This window comes from Meles meles, chromosome 15 (assembly GCF_922984935.1).
Source record: "Meles meles chromosome 15, mMelMel3.1 paternal haplotype, whole genome shotgun sequence".
NCBI classification, from domain to species: Eukaryota; Metazoa; Chordata; class Mammalia; order Carnivora; family Mustelidae; genus Meles; species Meles meles.
In genome coordinates, this window is record NC_060080.1 from 21,178,816 (window position 1) to 21,203,206 (window position 24,391).

At 46.5% G+C, this 24,391-nt stretch overlaps 1 protein-coding gene across 2 annotated transcripts in view; it reads left to right on the top strand.

The window, feature by feature from the left end:
- The first annotated feature begins 11,550 nt into the window (after positions 1–11,550).
- The window catches only part of MAPRE3 (microtubule associated protein RP/EB family member 3), a 51,713-nt gene continuing 38,872 nt past the window's right edge, over positions 11,551–24,391 (top strand). For both annotated transcript variants that reach the window (XM_045979827.1, XM_045979828.1), the window contains exon 1: positions 11,551–11,709. The gene's annotated coding sequence lies outside the window, so the exon portion shown is untranslated. The remainder of the gene's footprint in view (positions 11,710–24,391) is intronic.

Genomic DNA, 24,391 nt, shown 5'->3' on the forward strand with positions numbered 1-24,391 from the left:
ATGCCATATTCAAAATCCCTGATTTCGCATTGTAGATTATCACCTCAAGGGGTGGGGAAGCAAAATTACATTTAAAAAAAACCGAACTCATTGAATTTCCCAGCTGAAACATAATACAGTATGTTTTAAATGCCTTTTAAATCTGAGAGGCAGTTAATCCTGAATTCCCAAATTTGAAACCGCATTTTTAAAAAGATTTTATTTATTTATTTAACAGAGAGAGGGAACACAAGCAGAGGGAGCAGGAGAGGGAGAAGCAGGCTTCCTGAGGAGCAGGGAGCCTGATGCAGGGCCCGATGCAGGGCTCCATGCAAGGCTCCATGCAAAGCTCCATGCAGGGCTCCATGCAGGGCCCAATCCCAGGACCCTGGGATCATGACCTGAGCCGAAAGCAGACGCTTAACGACTGAGCCACCCAGGCGCCTCTTGAAATTGCATTTTAAAACAGCAGTAAGAGTTATAAATGATCCTCTTAACAACGAAGGGAGTGGAAATCACTGGGTCGGCTACCAACTTTCTAGAAAAGTCTTTGCCTTTTCTTCTTTGCCCTATGACCTGTTCTTATGAGGAATTTTTCTTTTTGAGCTTAAGACTATGCTAAAAATTTGGTTTAAAAAATCTTAATTTTCATAGTTTTTAGCTTTACTCAATAACGGGCACGCTGTCCTATTGCCTTTCTGGCTCGAATCATACAAATGCATTGAATATTTTCCTGGAAATGCAAATTCTTCACATTTTTACTATTAGAAGTAAATGATGGTTCTTGAGACCCTGAGATTTCTGAACACAATTTTCTTTCTGACAACCCGTTATGTGAATTACAACCCTCCAAGCCCCTTTGGGAGAAGACAGATTCTCCACCTGTAAATTAAAGATTGCCTCAAAATGGAAAACAATTGCTTACCTTGATGCATGTTTAAATTTCATCGGCTACTCAGTGCCTCTTGCTTTGCTAGAATTCTTGGTTTTAAACTGTCCTCTAAAGCTTTTCAGTCCCTTTACCTTGAGGGGAGTTGTTTCCTTTTGATCAGTTCCAAAAGACACCAAGTTTCAAGGTAGTGGGGCAGCCCCTTCCAGTGAACTGGACGTCCGCTGTTAGTCTTTGATGCCTTTACTGCTGTGGGAGCAGAAGTTGCTGGGGAACAACGTCTTCCAGGAGGACCACTGGCCCTCCGAGCCCCAAAGGAAAGGAGATGTCAGTGGCCGGACCCCTAGAGACTCAGCTGTATAACAGCAGAATTCCAGATCCCTGCAGAGAGTTCTGGAAGCTCTGTCAAGAGTGTTTTAGGACAAAGCACCATGCATGATGTTGCTAAAGGCTATTCACTCACTTTTCCAATGGCCAAGCTTTTAGAGTTATATTTTTCCCACTGTGGGCTGTTGGACAGTCAGGGCCTGTCCTTTATCTAGGTTGTGAGGGCTTAAGCTTATACCTTAGGAGCACTTTATAGTTTTTACTTGATGTCCATAATATGGTTTTATAATTTCTCCTGGGTATCTGGATGGAGAGCTATGAAAGGATTTGGACTTTCTTTTTGAAACTCCCCTTTTCATAGCCATCACACCTCCACTGGGAATCATGACCACAGGAACTATCAAGACAAAATGAACTTTGGGGCATCTCTGCTGTTAAACAGATTGGGTAGGCTGGGGTTTATAATGGTTTAACATGATCTGAGCAGGGGCGGGGCTCCCTTCCAAGCTCGGCTGAAGTAACCCATTATGTCAGTCCAGCTCAGTGGTTGTCAACCAAGGGCAATTTCGTCCCCCAAGAGACATCTGGCCATGTCTGGACACCATTTGGGGTTTGTCAAAACTGGGCGGGTGAGAGATTCCGGTGGGTAGAGGTCAGGGATATTGCTAAATATCCTACAGTGCACAGAACAGCCCCCCACATGAAAGAATTGTCCAACCCAAAATGTCACTAGCACCAAACTTAAAAAACCCTGGTCTAGCCTAAGGGTGAAAACAGGCATTCAATCATTTTTTTTTTTTAAATCATGTGAGAAAATCTTAAGAAAAGGGAGAAGTAACTTCATTTATGATGTTTACCTTGTATGGCAAAGTTTTTTAACTAAAAACACCCCAGGAGTGGAGCTGAAGCACAGCAGAGGGAAGGTAAGAAAGATGCCTACAGAGTAAGCCATCAATGGGGCTTTACTACGCGTACTCCCGGGCCTCATCCGGCAACCCCCTGCCACCACTATCCAGAGCCATGTTGTTTCAGATCCCACCATGACTGATGTTAAAATGTTGCAGAAAATAAAAGACAGAATTGAAAATTAGGTTTTGTCATTTACTGAGACTCTGCATGCCGGAAGGAAGGAGGTTAAGCACTCACCAGGTGACAGCTTGGTGACGATCATATCTCAATTCCTTAACAATCAAAAGTATAGGCTTTCTCTGATCCATTAGGAATAAACTAAGACCCTCTCCAGAAGTTGCCTTATGGCCAGTAAAGGAAGGAGGCTTCTTAAAACCCAGGAAGGGGAAAGATCTCAGAGGAAAATGAGGTAAATCAAGGGGTAAATGAAAAATTCCAAGAATTTTTGGAATTCTTTAGAATTGGGGAAAAAATCCAATTCTATGAATCTTCCAGAGAGTACAGACTTATAAAAAGAGACCAGGAAAAAAATATTTGGAAAGGCAAGAAGATTAGACAATCAATCAGTCTAACACCAGTTCCAGAAATAGGAGTACAGAAAAATCAAAGAAAGGGAGTTTATCGAAGAAATAATAGAAGAAAATTTCCAGGTTTTCTGAAAGGTATGAGTTTCCAGATTGAAGAGACATCATCATGACACTTCTAAACAATGAAAACAATGCTTTGAGAGCTAGCAAGAGAAGGAAACACTAGTTGCATACAACGAATTGGAAACTGAATGTCACCTGACTTAACAAGGAAACGATTAGGAGATGGAAGATCATGGTGCATGCTTTCCACATTCTGAGGGAAAAATAATTTCCATCCTGGAGTTCTATACCCAAACAATCTGTCAACCAAGTGTCAATGAAAAGTCACTTTCAGACATGCAAGATTGAAAAGAGTGACTTCACTTGTAATCTGTCTTGGGAATGTCCCTGACGGTGTGCCTTAACATATTAAACTAATAATAAAAAATAGAAAAATATGGGATGGAGGAAATAGCAGATTGTGCCTGGGTAGGAGGGTAAGGAATGGTGGTAGAGGGAAACCTCCAGAAAATGGATGTGCCGCAGCCTAGAGAACAACCGGTCCGGACAGAGCCATCCTGAGAAAATCCCGAATAGGAAACATGAAAAGCCGTTTGCCCTCACATTTGCTCTTTTGTAACCGTGTGCTGTAAATACTTAGTGGGAAGCCGTTGTCAGAAATGGCGGAACAACCAGAAAGCCTTGCTCTCACTCTTGATAAAAGAGAGCTGAAGAAGAGAAGATGTGCAAGAATTCCTGGTGGATTCTCACAGTTTGGAGATTCCCGACATCTAAGTTATAGTCTGCGAAGATTTCTACCACATTCCTGATTGACTATCAGGCCCAGTGATAGAGCAGGGCCTTTACCAGGCACACATCACACACCCCAGAAGTTCTATTTGTTCAGTAGTACCTCCTTAGGTAAAACCAAGTTCTGGGGCGCCTGGGTGGCTCAGTGGGTTAAGCATGTGCCTTCAGCTCAGGTCATGATTCTAGGGTTCTGGGATCGAGTTCCATGTCAGGATTCCCTGCTCAGTGGGAGCCTGCTTCTCCCTCTCCCTCTAACCCTACTTGTATTTCCTCTCTCTTTCTCTCTGTCAAATAAATAAGTAAAATCTTAAAAAAAAAGAAAGAAAGAAAGAAAAAAGAAAGAAAGAAATGAGTTCTGTCTCTCTGCAACTTGTACTCCTCTCCCCTCGCTTTTCTGTCCGGGGGCACACAGAACAAGTAGCCATCTCATTCATATTTGCACATTTTTGTGGGCTTCTCCTCTGTCTCCGCACACATCTTTCCTCTAAGTATTCTCAAACGTCAGCCTGTGCCAGAATCATCTGGAGGCTTTATTTAAACACAGCTTGCCAGGCTTCACCCCCAGAGTTTCTTACTCAGTAGGTTTGGTGTGGGGCCGAGAATGTGCATTTCTAACAAGTTTTCAGGTGTGCTGGGGCGCCTGGGTGGCACCCAGCTGGCTCAGTCATTAAGCGTCTGCCTTCGGCTCAGGTCATGATCCCAGAGTCTTGGGATCGTGGGATCGAGCCCCGCATCGGGCTCCCTGCTCAGTGAGGAGTCTGCTTCTCTCTCTCCCACTCCCCCTGCTCCTCTTCCCTTTCTCTGTCAAATAAATAAATAAAATCTTTAGAAATATAAAGAAATAAATAAAATAAAATCACAAACTCTTAAAAAAAAGTTTTCAGGTGTGCTGAGAACCACGTCTAAGCAAACAGCTCCCTTTCCTCGGCTCTCCTCCCATGGCAGTTTCTCCATGCTGCTTACCCTCATCTTAAAACGTGGCACCACGCCTCTAGAATGAGGTTATGATTCTTCTCATAAACCAATGACTTGCAGCCTGGGGAGGAGCAAGGAACAGTTGGAAAGGCAGAGGGTGGTGGGAAAGTGAATCTCCAAGCAATGACCTCCTTCGGAGGGCAAGTGCCTTCAGTTCCTAGGCAGCCAGAGCAGCAGCTGTAAACTGAAAATGACAGGAGAGTATACCTTCACCTGCCCCTCTGCATTGCTAGACTGGCCTCCTTCTACCCTGTCTCTGCCTTGTTCCGCCTTTACCAGCTCCCTAAAATCCTGGGTCCACGGGAATACCCCTGACCACGGTAGTAGTACCCCGAATGGCCTCCAGGTGGCGCGTTAAGCTCATCAGTGGCGGCTTTTTCCTCTTAAAGGCGCCAAACTGACCTAACCTAGGGGAACAGATATGGCCTGGGAGAGGCAGACCCGTGCAGGTTACCATGGCCTCAATCCCAGTCCTCAAACCCAGAGCAGCTGGGGATCAGGTCAGTCTTGAGTGTGAGGGAGGACCCCTGGGGCCAGTCTCAGGGTTTAGGTTAAGGTTGCCAGATTTAGCAACTAAAAATACAGGATGCTCAATTAAATTTGAATTTCAGATAACAAATCGTTTTTAGGTTTTCCTTCATGTGGATGTGTTTCAAGAAGTGTGTGTGGCATACTTATACCAGAAAAAGTATTTATTGTTCAACTGAAATTCAAATTTAACGAGGCATCTTGCATATTCTTCTGACAACTCTAGTTTAGGTTAACCTACCATTTTCCACCTTCCACGTCATGCATGCTTATGAATACGTGCCAGGTATGTGTTAGATACCAAAAGGAAGCAAGTGTGGCTCTTGCATTTACAGATTAGTTTGGGGAAAAGACATACTGGCAAATAATTATAGTACAAAAAGTGTAAGAAGCAGCGGGGTAATGGAAGAAGTTCGGGTTTGGGTGTTGGCTTTAGGTTCAAACGACGCTTCCGATGTTCACTAGCTGTGTGATCTGACGCAAGTTCATTAACCTCTCTGGGCCTCAGCTGTTGTTGTGAAAATGGGAATGATACCAACTTCAGGAGGCGATCAGGGAGGTTCTAGGAAGTTAATCCAATGAAACCCAGCCTTGATTACCCACCTGATCATGGTGGGCATTTTCCACAAAACACAGGATAACATCTTGCAATCGAAGCCACTGGTCTAGAGTTCCTGTTCCTTCTGGCTACAACGTGTCACTAATGTTTGCAGGAGGTCTGTCTTAAGACCTTTGCAAATTCTACACTTGCGTATTGGCTTCTATATGACTTAATAGGCTGTAACTGAGGGGGTGATCGGGTGACCTCGTGACCCTCGTGGAAGTTTGGTTATTACCCATAGTTACCATTTATTTGGGTATTCACTGTGTGTGCCGCACTGCTAGCCATTTTTCGTACATTATCTCATGGAACCATCACAACAATAGATGAGGAAAACCAAGGCCCAGAGTCACACAGCCAGGGAGGATCAGCCCTGGTGCTTATGCAACGCCCCCAGGGTCGAAGGCTTAGTCACTCTCTAGATAAGGACTCAACTGCTTCACGGCATGTGATTAGAATTCATCCCTCAGCAAAATTACATATTGCTTTACACAGTTGTAAATCTCAAAAGCATGTCAAAGTTTTCCTATATGTGGGAATCGGTCCCATTTGAGAGCCTGTTCCACTTCTAACCAGTTTCAAATGAATCACGAATACTGTTTGTGACACTGACCAGCATCACAACTCCCTGCCCCCACCTCACCACCAGGCAGAAAAGCCCTGCATGTTCCCCCCAACATCTAGCCCCCCACCAGCCCCAGTTAACCCATTTACTTAGATTGCTGCCACCACTTGGCTTCCCAGTCACCCTGGAAGAAGGGCAGAAGGGTCAGATTGTTTTTAGCTTGCTTGGATGTTTTTAGTTTTGTCTTAGTTGCTAAGAACACAAAGGTAAATAAAACATGGTTCTTGAGCGTGAGGACCATCAGTGGGGGCAAGGAGAGAAGAACGTGGTAATACAAGGTGAGAGGCGTGGCCGTGATGAAGAATGTGCCTGGTACCAAGGAGAACGGGTCAGCTCTCTGGGAGAGGTCCTGGTGTCCCAGAGGGGATGATGCTGAGTGAAGCTGGTCTGGGAGAATAAGACTTTGCCTAATAAAGAGAAAGGAGGGGCTCCAAGCAGGCCGAACCTCATCACACAGGCTTGGCCACAAAGAATAACTCCTTGCTCGGTTTACTGCAAGTCTTTGCTCTTTGCAGCTGACATATACGGCAAGAGGTGATGAGGCTGGGAGGCATAAAAGGAGAGGCAGGTGAAGTAGAAAAGGCTGTTAAAGACCAGATTCTAATACAGCTTGCCCACCCTGTAGAGGAGACTGAATTTTATCCTTCTATCCTAGCCAGTGTTTCTTAAATTGGCCACTGGTGAAGGTGTCTTGAGTTCAAATACTTGTCTTGGGGACACCTGGGTGGCTCAGTCGGTTAAGCATCTGCCTTCCACTCAGGTCATGATCCCAGGGGTGTGGGATGGAACCTGTGCATCTTAGGTCATGATGCCAGGATCCTGGGATGGAGTTCAACAGCGTGCCTTCCTGCTCAATGGGGAGTCTGCTTCCTGCTTCTCCCTCTCCCTCTGCCCCCTACCACGTCTTGCACACTCCTGCACACGTGCTCTCTAGCAAACAAATAAATAAAATCTCCTAAAAATAAAATAAGATCATGTGATTCTCATATTCTCGTTCATCATATGTCTATTTGTCTTCACATTTAAATTTTTTTTTTTTTTTTACTGAATCTCCAAATAAAAATTAAACTCCAGGCAGCTGTAAACCATTCTATAGTTGCTCCCCTCCCGTTTCCCTACATGAACCCCCCCATGGCCAGAAGTTGACTTAGCCAGTTTGAGAAGGGCGACCAGGGGGATTTAGGCAGGAAAAAGTATGTGGTAAGATTGTTATTCTAGAAAGAGCCTTCAGCAGAGGTGTTGAGGATGGATCAGAGGTAGGAGACGTTGGAAGGAGAGACACCAGCAGGGAGACTCTGCAATCACCCAGGCAAGAGATGATAAAAGTAACACAGATAAAGAAGGGTCATAGCTGAAAGACATTCAGAAATGGAACTCGTAAGATTGGGAAACTATTCTGGTATAAGGAGTTGGGGAGAAGAATGTGGGATCAAATCATCCTGGGGTTTTTCTTAGTGATGCCATTAACAATAATAGGAAATATAGGAAGGGTGGGTTTGGTGGGGGAAGGGTAAATAAGTTTAATTTAAGCCCACTGACTTTGAGGTGCCTATGGAACCTAGGGATGGAGATATCTAGAAGGCAATTAGATTTACAGGTCTGATAGCTGGGAGAGCTGCCTGGGTTGGAGATACAGCCCCAGAAGTCGCAAAAATAAATTAGGCCACTCAGGGAGTATGTATAAAGGAAGGAGAGAGAAAAATGAGATGGGATCCCAGGGAATCACTGCCCAGTGTCTAAGGGCAGATTTAGGGAGCAAGGGAGAATGGAAAAAGGAACATCAAGAAGTCAGGTGGGGTGCCTGGGTGGCTCAGTGGGTTAAGCCACTGCCTTCGGCTCAGGTCATGATCTCAGGGTCCTGGGACCTGAGTCCCACATCGAGTCCCGCATCGGGCTCTCTGCTCAGCAGGGAGCCTGCTTCCCTCTCTCTCTCTCTCTCTGCCTGCCTCTCTGCCAACTTGTGATCTCTCTCTGCCAAATAAATAAATAAAATCTTTTTAAAAAAAAAAAGAAGTCAGGAGGACCCATGGTTCCCTGGTGAATGGCCATTTCCAGGGGTGGGGCAGGAAAGGTACAAGATGAGCCTAGAACCTCTTGTGTAAGAAAGCAAGGAAATGTTCAAAGAATGATGAAAACAAATCCAAAGGGCACAAGAGCCGACTTGGAATTTCTTCCACTGGCCAAATCTGTGACAAATTGCTCATCAAAACAAATCATCATAGGACAGGATTATAATGCACTGGGAGAAAAAGATCCATGTCGATGCTAATGTAAGTAAATGGGAATGGGTCTGAGCCCTAAACCAGGAACTGGCAACATTTGCCTGACTGAATTTCAGAATTGCCATGAACTGTCACTGATGTGTTTGCCTTCTGCTTTTCTCCTTTTGGAGATGATAATGCCCGCAGAAATAATCCCAGCCCGGGCCGTGAGTGTATGCTAGGTGTACGTGAGGCACATGTGTGTTTCCTTACTTTGCAAGGTCTTCAGATCAAGACGATTGATACTCAAGGAGCTGTGCCCAAGGAACTGGATCTGAAGAGCCATACCCACACAGGGACCTGATTTAGCTGATGGGATCCTGGACGGTAAGCTGGTGCTGTCATGGATTAAGACTTGGGGTCTTGGGGGAGGGGATGAATATATTCTGCATTGAATGGGATGAGGATTGTCATCCTCAGAGTATAGGGTGTGGCAGATTGTCTTTTCCAAAGATGACTTCAACAGTCTCTCCCATCCACGTGCTCTTATGATAGGACTTGGACATTCTTCCCATTGAGAGGTGGGGTCTATGCTCCCTCTCCTTGATCTTAAATAGCCTTTTGTGATTTTTTTTTCCGAACAAAAGGGTATGTCAAAAGCGATATCTGCGGCTAGGTTATAAAAAGCGATGCATCAGCGCTGCTGGGTGGCTCAGTCGTTAAGCGGCTGTCTTCGGCTCAGGTCATGATCCCAGGGTCCTGGGATGGAGCCCTGCATCAGGCTCCCTGCTCCACCGGAAGCCTGCTTCTCTCCCACTCCCTCTGCTTGTGTTCCCTCTCTCGTTGTGTCTTTCTCTGTCAAATAAATAAATAAAATCTTAAAAAAAAAAAAAAGCAATGCCTCGTTTCACTTAGTCACTATTATACTCATGCTTGAAAACTTCGACTCTCATGTAAGTAGTCCGATGGCCCTGAAGCCACCATGTGGCGAGAAAGCTAGCTCTGAGACAGCAGGATGAGAGCAGAGCCGGTGGTCTAGCTGGCCCCCTGCTGTTTAAGCTGCTGCCAACGTCTGTCTGGACTCAAAGAGAAACCCTCAGCCAGAATCACCCAGCTGAGCTCTCTTTGAATCCCCATCCCACAGAAATGGAGAGGACGAAATGGTTATTGTTTTAAACCACTAAGTTGGAGTTTGTTTTGTAGCAATAGATAACTGGCACATTGTAAAATGTTAATGTGGAGAATCTGGGTGAAGGGTATGCTGGGACTCTTTGTAAAGTGGTCCTCTATCCCATATGTAGCGAAGGACAGAATCTCTTCTCCGGATTACTCAGGGCAGTCTATACTACCCAGGTCTATACCTATAACCATGGACCTGAGCTGGAACTTCAGAATGGGGAAGCAAAATAAACAGAATCTGAATTTTTCCATTGTCTTTATAGCACCCAGACCCCCTGTGGAAACAGTTAGGAACAGCTTCTGTTCTCCAACTCTGTGGCTAGCAAAAAGTATAGCCTGGATTTTCACTCTCTAACCCTTTGATTTGTCCTGGGAATTATCCTCTACAAGGAACTCTCTCCTTTCAGAGAGCTACCTTGGATAGGAGGAGAGGGTCTTGACTCAGCACTCTCTTTTCTTACTCCATTTGTGATGGGCTGCCTTCTCCTTCTCCCCCAAGAAAATGGGTTCAGTCGGAGTCCTTTGACACCAATAGCCCTGGGATGGAATATCTGGGAGCTAAACAGGGAGACTAGGAAAAGAATGAATTCTTACTTCTGAGTCATTCAAAGAGAATGCAGCATCTCCAGTATGCTGACAAGCCCAGCAGAATCCAGTGCTGTTCACCTAGAGGGCTTAGTCCAAGCTGGGTCAGCAGATGATAGAATGGTAAGGTGTGATGAGCTTACACTGATTATAGAGGGTGGCAGGAGTCATGGAGGAGTCAGTATCCAGTGAGGAAATTTACTCTATGGGTGCATTTGGAATAAGGTAGAAGGGAGACTAGCTATAGGCGAGGATTCGGGAAATACAGAATTCCAGAGTCTCAGATAATAGATGGCTAGAGTTTTGTCATTTAGATGGAAAGCTAAGGGAGTGAGAGAGTTATAATAGTAGCAGTAGTATTAGAGATTAAATATGTGTAAAGATCACAGAGAACATCCTGATTGGGACTCGGAGGCAGCTCAGTCAGAGAAAGTGAGAAAGAGTGACAATTTTTTTCTATTTACCTTTTACCCCTCAAAGAATTTTTTTCTATTTACCTTTTTATCCCTCAAAAGATAAAAAGGTAGAGCACTGAAGGACAAGGACAGTAGGTGTGGACAGGGAGAAGGGGGATCTAGAAGAACTGGGGAGATCCATAAAAGCAGACTTGGTATAGGGAATTTGGGAATACCAGTGAACAACATATCGAGGAGGGAACTAGTTAAGAGAGGGTAGAATCTCAACCAGCTAATGGGCAAGATGAAGAAGCAAGAAATGCATTGGATGAGAGACAATAAGCTTGATTAAAAACTCAAGTGATATGGGTATAGACGATTTTGTTAGCTCAATTTAGGGGTAAAGGTATAGACCTGGTAGGAGATGAAAAGGTATGTTTAACACAGGTAGGAAAAAATGGAATTTGGAGATTAGAGTAATGGGCTGTGATGAAAAACCATAAACCGCGAGGAGATACTCAGCCTTAACTCTCGTGCTGCTGAAAGAGAAGAAATGTGCTCCAGTTTTTCCTTTGCAGCAGCCCTGAGGCAGACAGGAATCCGTCTTCTGGCTACTACGGAGTCAGGTGTAAAGGGTCGTTCCTTCTGTGATTAGTTCTGCAGGGTGGAGGAATTGTTACCCTGTTGCTAAGGAAAAAGGAAGGGGCTGTTCCCAGTTGCCATGGTGACGAGGTAAGAGCGTTCCCTCGGTACCACCGTAAATTTATGAGGCGGTTTCTTCTCCTTGTTGCTATGGCAATGTAAAGGGACTGTTCTCGTTGCCCCCCTCCTCTGTCCCCCCGCCGCCGTCGCTAACACAAGGTGGAGGTTGGAGCTGTCCTTCCCTTGCCGCGCAGTTGCCTTGGAGACGGCGGGTGCCCTGGCCCCGCCCCGCTCGGACTGACAGCGGTGGCCGCATCGCGCCTGCGCAGTGCTCTCTTCCCCCGCAGTCCCTGTGCGTTGAAGCCGGAGACCGCGGCGGCCTCTGCTAGGACCCTCCGCCCCGGAGCCGCCGGCCGGAGCCGCAGCCTCAGCCGCAGCGCCCCCGCCGCCTGTCCCCCCCGCCCCGCCGCCTCCGCCGGAGCAGCCTCGCGCACTGTGAGTCCGGGCCGAGGCGACCGACGCTGTGGGGGCTGAGTCAGCGGGAGGCCCGGGCCCGGGCGGGGGGGAGGGGAACCGGGCTGCCCCCCTCGCCTCCCCACCCGCGCCCCCGCCGCCCCAACCGCACCTCACGGCCGCCGCCTCTCTCCCTCCATCCCTCTCTCCCGGGGTCCCGCGGCGGCCGTCAGGCCTTCGAGCCACTCCCCCTCCCTGCCCTCCCTGCGGACCCACCTCGGGGGCTCCTTCCCACTAGAGGTGCCGCCACCCCGGACTGATCCCCCCCGCATCGCCCCAAACTGCCTCCGGTCCGCCCTTGTCGCTTCTCTTTACTCCTCTTGGGCCTGACACCTCCGGCCTCTCTGGTTTTCCCCAGTGATATGCCAGGAAAAGAGTGACAAGGGAGAGGGCGAGGGAAGACTGGGGGGGGGGGGGGGGGAGGACATTCTGCCTGCCCAAACCTTGGGGCCTCAGGTTTCTTACCCACAAACTCCTGCCTGGCTGGGGTGGGGAAGCAGGTCTGGACAGTTCTAACTGTTAAGAGCTTGTGGGGCTTTCGGAATAGATTTTGCGGAGAAGGACTCAGCCCCATGATGATTAGCTACTGTTTAGTGAACACCCGCTAGTGCATGGTGGCCTTCTGGTGGGCTGGGCCATTGCCTTGGCGGGCGCTACCGAGAGGGACTAGAGGTAGTGGCGGGAGGGGAGGGGGAAGGCTGCGCTGGGAAGCTGAAGTTCCTGCGCTTCCGGTGTGTTGTTGTGAATAAGCACCTTGCAGTACTCTTTAGTATGCGTTTTTCTTTTTTCATTTTTTTAGTTTTTGCTGTACAACCCTGGTATAATATGAAGCCTGCTATCACCCATAGCAAGAGCTTACTGTTTGTATGTTGAAGGGTTGTGGCAGGAATTAATCTCGGATACCTGTAAATACCATGTAGTAACCAATTGGGTGACAGTGAGTTTTAGCATAAGGTGCAGAGTGGAGAAGGAGAATTCCTCTACATCTAGGTCTGCGGCCTGTACCCCCCGCCTCCTGCCGCTGTGGGTCTGTGGGGGCTGTCAGCGGTAGGACTCGAGCATATCTGGACAATTCGCTGGGTTATGTTTGCTACCAATCCACCTGCCCACCCTGCATTCCCGATCTTGGAGGATCCCAAACTGTTTTCTTTTTCCAGCAGAAATAGAGCTGAAGTCAGAGTTGGTGCCCGCAGCCAGAGGCCCTCTTAAAAAACGTGCCTCAACTTGAGGGCTCCTAACTACTATGCATGTATCTAACTGCCAACTTCCTTTGATTCTTTTTTTTTTTTTTTTCTGGCTTCCAGATTCCAGTGTACTGTTAGCAAATATGTGTAAATATCAGGCAGTTAAAGCCGACAAGAGGCTTTGTATTTTTTTACTCCAGGCTGCCAAAAGAGTAGATAGTTTACTTCTAAAAATCATGGTGAAGGACCACTAATTTTGCAGTTTTGGGGATTGCAACCAGTGAGAAATAATGATTTTGCTCCTTGACTTTGCTCAATCATGGCCTATTGGCAGCCTCCTCAGAGCCACTCCCCACCCCCATGGCCATCAGATTAGTTTACAGTAGCAAAGACGGCTGTCGTCCTAGTTTTAAACATAGAGATGAAGTTCGGGAAACCTACAGCCCCCATGCAGGAAGGCAGTTTCTTCTGTTTCGAATGCCAGTCTGGGGTTTGGCGGGATGCACCTGCCTGTGGGGCGATGGGAGCTGTGGGGCCTGACAGTTACATTCCTTCTGTGTGGTCCTCTGTGTTGCATAGCTCACCGAAATACCCGGGCAGGGCAGGAGCAGACAGCTGTGCTGGAGAGCTGCTCCTCCTGGGTTGAGTGTATTTTGGGAATCAGCAATATTACTGGGGTGGAGGGTTGTGAATTAAGAAGCAAGAAAATGTGTCAAGGCTAGATAGATGAGGAGGGTGTGAGTAAAATGTTCCCTTTCCAGTTTGCTCTGGGATGGAACATTTTCAGAGCATCACAGTGGTTTTTATATGAGTTAATTTGCCTTTGAAATCCGTACCAGTGTTTTATGAGATAATGATGGAATGCTTTCTAAATGGCTACTATTGGGAAACAGACCTGTGTCTCGCATGTTGCCTACCCAGTTTTTACCCAATGTAATTGTTAAGATCAGGGAGTGGGAAACAATTTGAATGAAGTTAGACCTAAATCTGTGTAATCTTTGTTGTGGTTTTATAGCATTATGTTCCTTTGATTCTCAGACACACCAGCAATTTACCAAAAGGTTTTAGTAAAACAATTTGCTACAACCAGATCAAAATATATATGTTGATTCTAAGTCACATCCCAATTTCAGGAACAGTAAAATAGCCAGGAAGTGGCAAGACTTGAAGGTGAGATTTGTGTGTTTTAAAACTGAGAAAGGGTGATATTTGTAATATTTCTGGGTATGTGATGATGCTATTACTGACCTACCATCCTGAGAATGCTTGCATTGTGAGGATGGATTTTCTCCAAGTCCTTCCTCCAAGCTAGCCCACTTTATGAGGTTATGCATGTGAGATGATTGACTGCCGTTAGGCACAGTACTTGGCTACTGAACAGAGGAAAGTTCCCAGGTCAGAATCCAACCCAAGGCCTTATTATGGTACCTTCCAGAAGCTGAGCCAACTAGCTGGCAGCAAATGTTTTATGAGCTATACATGAATTTGGCTGAGTAACATCTTTCAGAAGCTGAACAGAAACTATTGTTTTTCTCAAGCAGAATGCATCTGCCCTGATTTGTTTACAGATACATTTGTAAAGATCCTAAAGTAAGTACAAGGCCCTGTACAATGTTAGAAGTAGAGGGGACTTCAAATGACATAGCTCAGTGTTCTCATTGCCAGATTTTAGCATGAGACACCAAGAGTTAAGTGACTTGCTTAAAGTCACCCAACTAGTGTAGAAAGTGTATGAATAACACTTTGTAAGCTGTGTGCACCATACAAATGAATGTTGGTGGTTATTAGTGGCTGAGTCAGGATTAGAACCCAGATTTCTAGAGCTAGTCTACAATACTACATTGTCTCATCCCTCATGTTTAATATTCCAGAGGGTTTTAATAAAAATAATTCAGCAGTCTGTAATTAGTCCTGTAGACAAGGGCTTGCTTTATTATCTGAGATGGTGCAGAGCGAGGTAAAACCTAGTGCCACACTGTCTAATTAAATATTTATTCTTGCCACCTTAAAAATAATAATTTTGCCTCACACATGCTGACACTAGGAAGGTTTTCCTTTCAAAACTTCGCATCGTCTAATGTAAAGCAAACGTGAAGGTGGGGGCTTGCAGTCCTCTCAACTTGTCACCCGTGAGGCCATTGCATCCCAGGAGGCAGGGTGCAGGGGGCTGAGAGGGGCTGAGAGGGGCAGTAAACTGGATTATCTTCCAGCTCCCAGACTGGAACTTTCTGTAGTTCCGGGAAGCCCCAGTGAGATTTCCAGCCCTTCTCCTGGGGAAAGTGAGGCAGTCTGGCCTCTAGAAGCAGACAGACCTGAGTTCAAATGTTGGTCCTATCCCGTCCTTGCCATGTGGCCTTGGGGGGCTGTGGAACGCCTGCGGGCCATTTGCTCCCATGCAAGCCTGGGATGATAACCATGTTTTGTAGGGTAGTCATGAGGGTTTAAATGAAAGAAAGTGTGTAACTTGTCTGTTTACTGAGACATAACAATCACTATTTCCTATTGCTAGGGTATAAAAGTTTTTAAAATACACATTTTGGGGGTGCCTGGGTGGCTCAGTGGGTTGAAGCCTCTGCTTTCAGCTCGGGTCATGATCCTGCTCGGCAGGGAGCCTGCTTCCTCCCCACCCCCTGCCTGCCTCTCTGCCAACTTGTGATCTCTGTCAAATAAATTAATAAAATCTTTTTTTAAAAATACACATTTAAAAAAATACACATTTTTATCATGTCTTAAGTCTATCTTGGGCCCTCATTTCAATAGTCTCCATCGCCCAGCAGCGCTCATCATGTTTGACACTCACAGGTTTGTCCCATGAAGACCTGGCACTTGCAGTGCTATTCCAACTGCCAAAACAGGAGAATACGAAATGCCCCTTTGTATCCACGTATTCAGCTGACCTGGTTATCCGAAAGACTGGCAGGCAGGAGCGCTTGCCCAGGAGAGCATGGACTTTGTGCGTTTGTGTGTGTCGTGGTGCGGGCGGTTAGTCCTCCAGTTGGGAAGGCCAGTCTGGGGAGCGAACCTAATTGGAAATGTAAAAGCTGCTGAGCTCTCCCTTGTGACGAAAGCTCCCATGGCCTTCCTTCACTTTCTCTTCCGTTAGAGGTGTAGCTCTCCTCCGTGACTTTGCTCGGATCAGCTTCTGCGTCTGTCCAGAAGATCCAGATGGCCAGGCAAAGGAACTTCCCGTCTTAGCAGGGAAACCTCCTTTCTAGTGAAGAGAGGTAAAGGGAGGTCATTTTGGATGGCAACATTTCCAGATGGGGTCAAGGCAGAGACCTCCCAGTATATACGGAGCCGGGGCGACCCATTCAGGTAGAACACAAATGAACTTAAATTTGTATAAATTTCATTTGGAAAGAAAATACCCAGGTATAGGCATCTAAAGACTGGAAAGATAAACGCAGTAAGTTTTACCTCTTAGAAGTAGAATTTGGGTATAGAGGAGGGAAAAGGAGATTCAAAGGAGAACCTTTACTTCATGGGCTTCCGTGTGTAAATTGTGATAAGCAACATGTGTGTTTTTGTCATTTCATGAAGACCAATAGAGTTAGCAGTGGCTGGTTTTCAGTGAGTACATTTTGATACAAAAAAGGCTTTGCCTTTACTTGGAGCCTTCAGTACATGGGGCAGATAGGGTTAGACTGCTTCCCTCCAGCAGGCCAAGCCGGTTTGCGCCAAGCCAGTCGTAAGTGAGGGCAGGAAACTCCAAAGTGGCTGCTTCCCTGGCAGCCCAGGATGCTTCACTGACCTGCTGCCTCCCCACCTCTTCCTCCTGTCTTCCTTCCCTTCTTAAGAACAGTCCCTCCTCTTGCCCAGTTGAAGACATCATTACTATTCCAAAATGCTAATCTAGTTTTCAACTGTTCAGGAAATGCCACCTGACCAGATGACCTTTATGAAAAACCCACGCCCCTTACTTTACATCAAGAGGGCTTGAAGTTTAGGGGCGTCTGGGTGGCTCAGTTGGGTAAGCATCTGCCTTCTACTCGAGTCACGATCCCAGGACTCGAGCACCGTGTCAGGCTCCCTGCTCGGTGAGGACCCTGCTTCTCCCTCTCCCTCTGCCTGCTGCTCCCTCTGCTTGTGTGCGCTTTCTCTCTCTCTCTCTGTCAAATAAATAAATAAATCTTTAAAAAAAAAAAAAAAGGCTTGGAGTTTAAAGAACCTCCAGCCTAAGTGCTGGACACACTCTGTGTCATTAGCTGTGTGTTTGATCAGGCCTGGCCGGTAGAGCACATCTTCCACACAGCTCATTTACTAGAACTCCTCCTAGGAAGTAGGTAATCTGTGACAAAATAATTACGTATTATTGAACTTTAATCTTCCCATAAGTTGGTCAATTGTGTTTCCTAGCCAGATGTCCTATTTATTGTAGAAAAAAGACACACCTATCATTTGGACATGTGCTTTGGCTTGCTAACCGGGAGTGAGGATGGGTTATGCAGAGTAATCCACATTCCATCTCCTAATCTTCCCTTTGGCCAAGAGTACAAATTTGTGACAGTTGGCCAAGGTTGGCTAGGCATTCAGTTGCCAAGGATGGTTTTTCCTCTGTGTTGAGTTGACCAGCCAACTAGCCTAAGCCCTGTATCTTTCCCACGAGCATCGTGTCCTACCAACTTTGCTAAACAGGGATGATGTAACATTAATGCTTTGAGCTCTGGATGCTTCTCTGCTCAGTGGGCAGCCTGCTTCTCCCTCTCTCTCTGCCTGCCTCTCTGCCTACTTGTAATCTCTGTCTGTCAAATAAATAAATGAAATCTTAAAAAAGAAAATACTGTACAAGGATTTTTATTAATGTAACATTATTAATAATATCTAACAGTTAAAATAACTAAAGGGTCAACAATTAGGGATTGGTCAGGTTTACCCAGATAAGAGCACATGTCCAAACCTATTTCCTAGGAGAAGCAGTGCCCTCATGTTTTGTGCGTGTATACCTCCCTGAACTCTTTTTGAAGGACTATGCTCAAGCCTGCTGCAGGCTCCTTCCTCCCTTTGCCTTTGTTCATATTCTGTTCAGCCTTCAGCTCAGAGGTCCTTCTTCTTCCAAGGATAGAGAAGGTTGGATGCCCGCCGGTAGCCACCTGATAGGTAGAAACCCTCTGCAGGGACAGACTGGGCAGTTCCCTCTTTGCTACACCAGGTCCCTGGAGTTCGTGGCTGTGAAAGGAGAGGTGGCCCAGTAGCCATCCCCTCACCTCATCTTTCCTGTCCACACATGCACTGTGCGCTGCCTCTGCGACCTAGGCCAGAGGACTGAGTCCTGTCTTCTACTAGCAGGGGTGTCTGCTCACCTCGGAGCACTAGGGATCCAGGTTTTAGCATTCAGGGACATATGGCCCGTCACACAGCTCGGCCTGTCACACAGTGCTGCCATAAATGTCCGTTGAACAGAATCTGCCTCCTCTTCCAGATGGTTCTGACTACCCAAACATTTGTCCTGGATGGCGTGGAGGCCTTCCTAGCCTCCTGGGATTATTAGTGAACAAGTCTTTGGGGATGGCTAGCTGGAGACGCTCCCCACTTGGCGAGAGTGGTTGCCAGAGAAGCATTGAGGGTGTGGTTGTCCTGGTCACCTTGTCATTTAAACGGCGTTTCCTGATTGGTAGGAAATGAAATCTTAGCTTCTCTGAGTCAGCAAGATCATAGTTGGACTAACGTGTGTTGTGCCATGTGAAAGGGGCAGACCTTGGACCACTGGATGAAATTCAATATCACTTCCCATGTGAGAAGTGTTTCCCTGAAACCTTCTCTCCCCTGGTGTCATAGTCACTGCGTAGCCGGACTTTTCTGCAGCTCCAGACTCTGGGCTGGCAGCCGCCACCCCCAGCTCCTTCCCTGTGGATTATTGCCACTTCTCAGGGACTCTGATTTAGTCTCTGATTTGTTCTGATTTTAGATGGGTAGAGTTCACATTTGAAAGTTTCCAGTTTGGGCATCCTATTAACACCTTTAAGTGACAGGACCACTGCTAAGTACAGAGATGTGTTATGCCGGTCCCAAAATAGCAAGGTGCAGTGTTCTGAGACTTGATAAGACTTGTCTTCCCCAGAAAGTACAGTTTCCAGGCTTATAGGTTAGTCATATATATTTACATATTTTCTCCTCAGCGCTTTATTCTAAATATACCGTCAACAGGTACTCCTCGGGTCCTTTCTGTTTTGTAGTCTTAGTCACCATGGGATTTAAAAGAAATGAGATTTAACCCCTGTCTCCATGAGGAGATCGTAGTCTGGTTGGAAGATAAGATGCGTGTGCGGAATGACCAGGATATCGACAACATCAGAGGTCAGCAACACATCTCCGTGCTTTGTAGGGTGAGATGTGGTCTTGGCACTTAAGGAACTTGGCTAACATTCTGCTGAGAGTTGGACAAAAATGGTATGGCACAACAGTCCAAGGGTTTGGGAACTCCAGCAGCGATGGGAAGGGGTACGTTGGCAGCCCAGAAGAAGGAGTGACCCTGAGCCAGGGAGAACTGGGAGGGCTTCAGAGAGGGAGATGCCCTGGGGCTGGCCCAGCGGGATGGTGTGGGATCCTGTCCACCAGACGACAGAGGAGGGAGAGGGTTTAGGTAAAAGAAATGAAAAGAACGGTGCATTGTGTGTCGCTAGTACGAGAGAGTCTAACTTCAACAAGGAGTGTGAGAGGAAAATAATCACTGTGGACGGAGGTGATTGGAAAAGACTTCACGAAGGAAGCAAGAGCCTGAGCTTGCCGTGAGGGTGAGTAGGCCTTCAGGAGACAGGACAGCAGGGAGAGCTTGCCAAGAGGCACGGAGTGTGACAAGGACCGTAAGCAGGCCGCCCTTACCAAACTGAGGTTGTGACAGTTTGGGACAACACTGGTGACGTTAGCCAGAAGTTAGGAAGTTGGCGAGGCAGTTTGGAGAGAAGGTTCATTTCAGACACGGAGAACGAGAGGTGACAGCAGGAAGCCTCCAAGTGGAGTGACCACATAGAACCAGAAGCCGAGGCTGAGGCTGGGCTGGAGCTACGGACGTGAGAATGAGCGACACAGGAGGGATGGCTTCCCTGAAAGGTGCTCTGTCCACAGGGCTGGCGTATAGAGCACGGAGACCAGCGCTCCAAGTAATAGGCGTCAAGAATCGTCCACAATTAGGAAAAAAGCAAAGAGGTGTGGGGAAGTTAGGATGGTTCAGCAGCAAGGGAAGAGAAGAGAGAAAGATGTTAAGAAGAGAGCTTCAGTGCTGCTGGCTTAACTAGACTCAAGGATCTATCCAGAAGAAAATCATGATGATTGCTAAGGGTGTGAGTCCGGTAAAACACTGAAGATGGAAGCCAGGTTGGGTAGTGTGAACGGGGAATTACATAGAGAGAAAACAGAGGCAATGGATGGTCACCAGAGAGCTGCAACAGGAAAGGGCAGAAAAGTAGTTACCAGTAGCAGCAAGATCAATTATTTTATTATTCTAATTCTTTTCTTTTTAAAGATTTTATTTTATTTATTTGACAGACAGATCACAAGTAGGCAGGAGAGAGAGAGAGGAGGAAGCAGGCTCCCTGCTCAGCAGAGAGCTCGATGTGGGGCTCGATCCCAGGACTAAGTAAATGTATATAAAAATTTAATGAGTTTATTTTTTGCTTATATAATTTTTATGTATTAAAATGTGCTTCATCTACAGATTTCTCTGTGTCCACATAATCCGTATACTTGTCACTTCAAGTGTCCCATTCCAGCACACTTACTTGGCGAGCACTGAGGAATTATATAGAAGTGTTGAATCACTCACTATCTCGTACACTGGAAACTAATATAACACCGTTATGTTTACTACACTGGAATTAAAGTTAAAAAATAAATAATTAAAATAAAATAAAAAATAAAAAACAAACGTCCCACTCCTCCTGCGGTGTTCCATTATACGGATACCAAAATATGCTGAACCATCAATCTATTATTGGGCAATTGGGGTATTTCCAGCGTTTTGCAATTTACAAGTGTAAATATCTCTGCTCTGAACATCACTGTACAAGCCACTGTTTTCCTTTTGTGGGCTATTTCTTCAGAGTATATCCCCTAAAGTGGCATACAGAGACAAAGGGTACAAACAATGTTGGATTTTGTTTCGTTTTGTTTTTGTTTTTGATTTTCCCATTTGGCCCATTCCCCCACTCCTCTCCCTCTGGCAACTTCCAGTTGTTCTCTGCATTTGTGAATCTTTGTCTGCAGGGTTTTTTTAATTGAGATATAACTGACTCATAACATTGTGGTGGTTTCTGGTGTACAACATAGCAATTCGATATTTGTATGTATTGTGAAATGATCGCCACAGTAAGTCTAGCTAACATCCATCACCACACACATCGTTACAAGTTGTTTTTTGTTGTGATGAGAACTTTTTAAGATTTGCTCTCTTAGCAACTTCCAAATATACCACACAGTAAATAACTACCGTGACCATGCTCTACATTATATCCCCAGGACTGCCTTTCTTTGTACTTTTTGACCTTCACTCATTTCCCCCACCTCCTCCCCAATGCCCCATCTCTGACACCCACCAGTCTGTCTCTGTACCCATGAATTTGTTTGTAGATTCCACATAAAAGTTTTTGTCTTTCTCTGTCTGACTTATTTCACTTGGCACCATGCCCTCGAGGTCCATCCATGTTTTGCAAACGGCAGGATTTCTTTCTTTTTTTATGAAGGGCTGATAGTCCATTCTGTATATTACCACATTTTCTTTATGCATTCATCCGTCAGTGGACATTTAGGTTGCTTCCATGTTATTCTTGTTTTTATAGCAGGCTCATTGTGCATTGTTCTCCACGGTGATCCAGCCAACTTAACAGAGTAAGAGTTTGGGATCAACTTGAAAGCTTTCTGATCTGAACGTGTGTAATGGCAGAAGAGAGAAAGAGTTATTTGAGGAAAATAATTTGGAGGCGAGAGAGAAAGGGAGCAAATGGGAAAGATCTTGGGGACACCAAGGAAGGGGTAACTTTGCGGAGGAGGGAAGGACTCCCTTCCACTGAAACTGGTAGGAGGAGAGGGTATGGCCCTTTCTACCCATGACTTGCGGGGCAAAGCCCAGGGAAAATGACTAGCATTCCTGCCAAGAAAAGACCTTTTCCTCAGTGAAATGGAGCCAAGGCCACTTGCTGAGGTAGGGGGTGAGGTCTTGGAGGTCTGAATTAACTGCTGTAAGAAATGAGCCTGGGCGTATGAGAAATGAATAAAAGTCTTGTTCGGAGCCGAGGGCTGACTTGGACCCAGGGACTCCTAACGGGCTAATTCTCTGAAGTCCTCTAGCCTGGGGAAGCAGCCGTGAGTGGCGAGCTGCAAGGGTGGGGGCATGTTCGGGCCAAGGTTTCTGAGGAGGCAGAATTTAAGATGGCATTGAAGCAGCCGGCCCTAAGGTCAGAGGCGGAGGGAAGCGCTCCAAATCTAAGAGCGGTGCTGGTTGTCAGCAGAAGGAGGGCGCAGAGGAATTATAAGCTCGAGTGAGAACAGAAAGCAGGTTTGGAATATGAGGGATGAGTAGTAAGGGTTGACAGAAGAAGATTTTAATGTTAAAATTTGGAAGAGACTGCTTTTCCTTTTAATTATTTAGCTTTCTGTAGTGGTTGCGGTGTTTTTACATGGGCATGTATTACCAGTACTTTTTTTTTTTTTTTTTTAGATTTATTTATTTGAGAGAGAGTGAGAGAATGAGCAGGGGTTGGGGCAGAGGGAGAGAGAGAATCTTAAGCAGACTCCACACTGAGTGGGGAGCCCAATGCAGGGCTCAATCCCAGGACCCTAAGATCATGACCTGAGCCGAGACCAAGTGGCAGACGTTGAGCTGGCTGAGCCGCCCTGGTGCCCATCAGTGACATATTCTTTAACGAGTTTAAAATCTCAGGAGTAGAGCTGTGCCTCTGGAGTGTGGCTGGACTGCTCTGAGATTGCTGAAGGAGAAATGACGATGCGGGAGGAATCCAGCGTCTGGCTCGATGGCTTGATAAGTGTTCAAACTGCGAGGTGTCTCTGCTTGTCAGCCAAAGCTCCTGTGGCCACAGCTCGTCACTGGCGAGCGGCACCCACACCCCAGCCTGTAAACACCCATACACCAGTAATGCCTTATACCTGAGGACGTCAACCTTCCCCAGGCTTGGCAGCATTTTCAATGTGGTGTTTTGTGGTTCTGGCTGTTTCTGACCCTCTGACCAGGTGCCCTCCAGAGCCACGGAGGCTGTCCTCCGTGCATATGTTGTCCCCACCCCACCCCACCCCACCACGGAGTGTGGCTTCTGTGTCAGCCTCACAAATCCCCTCCAGGGGTACTTCGTGCAGGTTACAAACACCACATCTGTAAACAGCAGCCCCGTTTCTCTTCTGGCCTATTTTGAAAGAGGCCCTTCCCTCCTGACCCCTCTTTTTCTCATGGGCTCCTGGGTCACCCACTTTGACTCTGACCCTGACAGCCACCCATGGCCTTGGCCTGCATTTCACTTGCCAGATTCACATTACCTCCAGGCTGCTCAACGGAGCCATTTACGGAGCTCACCGTTCCCAGCAGTCACAGGGGCCGATGGCAGGGGGCTGAGCAAGGTGGAAACATGTAGAAAGTCAGGTGCCAGCATCAACATGGGGAGATGGAGAAGTGGGGGCCACTGCTCTGCACTCTTTCCAGGGTCTTCGGCTAAGACTAAACTTTGCCTGGCCATTTTGTAAATGCTGTTTCACTAAAGCCAGGACTAAGCAGGAGTATGGCTCCCTGCCAGTCCCTACCAGGAAGGAACAAACAGCTTGCAGTGCAGGCCTCAAGTCAGGTGGGGCAGGAGCTAACGTGCATTGTTTTGCATGTAGAATTTAATAGAATCTTTGTAAACATAGCCTCCTGCCGTTGCTCTTTTCTCTTTTCTCCTGGGCAGTCTAGGGGAGAATAATTAGTCCTTGGCCCATAACTACTAAATGGAGGAAGAGGACAACTGACAGGCTGTAGTACTTGAGAGGCCCTTGAACCTGGAGCTGGGAGACCTGGGCTCGGAGTTATGTGACCACGAACGAATCACATCTCTCCCTGATCCCGTTTCCTTTTGTGTAAAATGAGGGGTCTTTGCATATGCTGTTCCCTCCCCCCACCCCAGACCATTCTTTCCTGGACTTTTTGGGCTAACTAACTCTCCTTAGCCTCGCATGTCTGGGTCTAAGTGTCATTCCCTCAGAGAAGTGTTTCATGACTCCCAGCTCCACTACAGGCTGGGGCCCCCTCACAGGACTTTTCAAATTGTGGATCACAAACTTTAATTGGTTGTGAGATCAATTTATTCGGTTGTAATCAGCATTTTGTAAATGAATAGACGAGAAAATGTCCTAGTGCAGAGTTCCTAATAAGAATTGTTTCAGGAAATTTTTGTTTTATCAAACAAGTGTATATGTATACATATACATATTGAATTATAGTGTAAAATACATTTTATACTAAATGGTTGAAAGCCATCGCTTTCAAAACACTCTAGTACGGCATT